We start from the raw sequence: 3982 nt of genomic DNA, 5'->3' as shown, positions 1-3982 counted from the left end.
TGATCTCATTCTTTATGCCTAAGTCATGGACCCATTTTGATCTTATTTTGGTATATGGTGTTAAGTGTGGATCCATATCTAATTTCTGCCATACTAATTTCCAGTTTTCCCAACAATTTTTTTTCAAATAATGAATTTTTATCCCTAATGTTGGTATCTTTGAATTTATCAAACACTAGATTGCTATAGTTGTACCCTTTTTTGTTCTTTGTATCTAATCTGTTCCACTGATCGGCCAGTCTATTTCTTAGCCAATACCAAATGGTTTTGGTGACTGCTGCCATATAATATAGCTTTAGATCAGGTATACCTAGACCACCTTCATCTGACTTTTTTTTTTCATTAATTCCCTTGAAATTCTCAATCTTTTATTCTTCCATATGAACTTTTTGTTATTTTTTCTAGGTCACTAAAACAGTTTCTTGGAAGTCTGATTGGTATAGCACTAAATAAATAGATTAGTTTGGGGAGTATTGTCATCTTAATTATATTTGCTCGGCCTATCCATGAGCACTGGATGTCTTTCCAAATATTTAAATCTGACTTTATTTTTGTGGCAAGTGTTTCATAATTTTGCTCATATAATTCCTGACTTTTCTTTGGTAAATGGATTCCCAAATATTTTATGCTCTTGAAAACTAAGATTATAATGTTATTTCTGTAATAACAATCTGTGTGATTTTGGTTCAGTCTGCTAACCTTGCTGGGCTACATCTTTATTGGTAAAATAAGGGAATTAGGCTAAATGATAACTAGGGTCATTTTTGTATCTATCTTTTTCTCTATTCAATTATAACATAACCAAACTACTTGCTATACCATGATTAGATTATAGCAATAAAGATTGCTATGCCATGGATGCACAACATTTTATTGGCTATAAAGAGGGATACAGGAAAGTTGTAATGATAGATTTTCAAATTCTGAAGATATAAGGAATCATTTAGTTGAATGTTCATATTTATTTATTTTATTTTTAATTAATGAATTTTTTGAATGTTCATATTTAGTTAACATATGAAACTATTTAGACGAACCTATATTATATCAAAATCCCCTCTACAACACCCCCAACAAATTATCACTAACCTTCAGTGGAAGACTTCAAGTTACAAGCTAATGACCATTATAACCTATTCCATTTTGGAGGTAGCTTTAGTTGAAAATGTTTCTTTAGTTGATTCTAAGTGTTCCTCTCTGTGACTTCCTTTTGTTTCTTACCTTTCTACCATTTAGTGCTAATAATATGAATCTAGTTTATCTTCCTCATAATAGCCTTTCCTTCATAAAATTAAAGACAGCCACCTTAATTTTCATTTCTCTTCTTCTTTAAACATTCTCAATTCTTTCAAAAGATACTCTTACAACAGTACCAATAGAAAAAAATCCATGTCTTCTTCTGTTTTATTTTTTCCCAAGTACATGTTAAAAAACATTTTTTAAATATGTGGGTATGTTTTAAAATTCTGAATTCCAAATTCTATTGTTCTCTGCCTTTCTTCCCTTTTTTTCTTCCTGTAACTATAAGCAATCAGACATAGTTTATAAATGTGCAACATGTAAACCATTTACTTATTAGTCATTTTGTACAAGAAGATTAAAATTAAAATAAAGGAAAATGAAAAAGTGAAAAATAGCATGTTTCAGTTTATATGCAAACAATATGAGTTCTTCCTTTGGAGGTGGTTAGTATCTTCATTATTAGTTCTTTGGGATTGTTATGGTTTATTGTATTGCTGAGATTAGCTAAATCACTCACGGTTCTTCATTGTACAACATTTCTATTTCAGTATATGATGTTTCCCTTTGCATCACTGTTCATGTAAGTATTTCCAGGTTTTTCTGAAATCATCTTGCTTGTCATGTTTTATGGCACAATAATATTCTATCAAAATCATATACCACACTTTATTTAGCCATTTCCCAATTGCTGGACATCCCTTTGATTTCTCATTTTTAGTCATCACAAAAAGAGCTGCTATAAATATTTTATTTATAAATAGGACCTATTTCCCCCCTCCTTTTTTAATGCCTTTGGGATTTAGACCTACTAGTGGTATTGCTGGATCAAAGTGCATGCACAGTTTATAGCACTTTGGGCAGAGATTTAAATTGTTCTCCACAATGCTGGGATTTGTTCATAACTTCAATAATAGTATAGTGTGTGTTCCCATTTTCTACCATCTCCTCCAACATTTATCAATCTTTTTTGATCATATTAATCTACAATATCATACTGTTCCCATGCAACTCCTCTGGGAGAATAAGTTATTACTCCTCCTCTTTTTCTTTCCTCCTCTCCTCCTCCTCCTCCTCCTCCTCCTCCTCCTCCTCCTCCTCCTCCTCCTCCTCCTCTTCTTCTTCTTCTTCTTCTTCTTCTTTTTCCTCTTCTTTCTTCCTCTTCTTTCTTCCTTCTCCTCCTCCTCCTCCTCCTCTTCCTTTCCTTTTTCCAGTTCATTTTATAGATGAGAAAACAGAGGCAAAGATCACATAGATAGTAAATGCCTGAGGCCAGATTTGAACTCCAGAATTCTATCCTCTGTGACACTTAGTTGTCTCTTTATTGCATTACATTCACATAATATAATTTATTTGGCCATTACACAAGGGATGGACACCCATTTAGTTTTCTCATAATTTTTACTAGAAAAAGAATTGCTGGGAGTATTTTTTTGACCTATACTTTTCATCATTTTTTGGTCTCTTTGGAATGTAGTGATATTTAAGGTCAAAGGGTATGTATAATTTAGTAATGATTAGTATTTGTTTTCCAAAATTTTTGGACCAATACATAGCTCCACTAACAGTACATCAATGTACTGATTTATCACCAGCTTTTTTCAATCATTGTAATTTCCATTTTATCAGCTTGTCCAAGAATTTCTTTTTCTCTTGTGACTTTTCCATTATTTCCGTTGCAATGTGTAATATCTAAGCCTTCTGAACTCACTGGTGGGAAAAAATAGAACATCAATCTTTAAATCTCACACTATTAATATATATTTTTTTAATTGCAGATTATCTAATGTCTGTTAGGTGAACTGTTTCAATGGATAAAACAAACGACTCCGTGGTAACTGAATTTGTGCTCCTGGGACTGTCTGCTTCTTTGGAGATGAAGATTCTTCTCTTCTTATTTATTTTTTCATTCTATGTGGGAATTGTGTTGGGAAACCTCTTCATTGTATTTACTGTGGTTTGTGATCCTCATCTACACTCCCCCATGTACTTCTTGCTGCCAACCTCTCCTTCATTGACCTGGGTCTATCTTCTACTACAGCCCCAAGGATGATCATTGACATTTTCAGTGAGCATAAGGCAATTTCTTTCCCAGGGTGTATGATACAAATGTTCTTTGTCCATGTCATGGGAGGAACTGAAATGGTCCTACTCATAGCCATGGCTTATGACAGATACACAGCCATCTGCAAGCCCTCCACTATTTGACCATAATGAGCCGCAAAACATGTATTTGTTTTGTAGTGACTGCCTGGGTGATTGGAATGATCCATGCTGTGTCTCTGTTTGCATTGTAAACTTGCCCTTCTGTGGCCCTAACAAGATTGATAGCTTTTACTGTGACTTTCCTCGGGTGGCAGAACTTGCCTGTACAGATAGCAACTGGGTAGAGCATGTGGTCACTGCTAACAGTGGGCTCATTTCTATGGGCACCTTCTTCCTCTTAATCATATCCTACATCTTCATCCTTGTCACTGTGAGACATCACTCTTCTGCTGGTTTATCCAAGGCTTTCTCCACGCTATCAGCTCACATCACTGTGGTGTTTTTGTTTTTTGCTCCATGTTTCTTTATGTATGTATGGGAATTCCCCACCTTATCATTGGATAAATTTTTGGCTGTTCTTGACTTTGTTGTTACCCCACTTTTGAATCCTGCCATCTACACATTTAGGAACAAGGACATGAAGGTGGCAATGAAAAGACTGAGCAGGAAAATTATGAGTTCCAAGGAGACATCATAA

The 3982-nt window shown here is 34.4% G+C and overlaps 1 pseudogene; it reads left to right on the top strand.

Moving 5' to 3' along the window:
- The first annotated feature begins 3049 nt into the window (after positions 1-3049).
- Positions 3050-3982, top strand: LOC141553440 (olfactory receptor 4F15-like; annotated as a pseudogene).

Source organism: Sminthopsis crassicaudata, chromosome 2 (genome assembly GCF_048593235.1).
Source record: "Sminthopsis crassicaudata isolate SCR6 chromosome 2, ASM4859323v1, whole genome shotgun sequence".
Classification (NCBI taxonomy): Eukaryota; Metazoa; Chordata; class Mammalia; order Dasyuromorphia; family Dasyuridae; genus Sminthopsis; species Sminthopsis crassicaudata.
The sequence above is the reverse complement of the archived record's forward strand: the minus strand, read 5'-3'. Positions and strand labels throughout refer to the sequence as shown.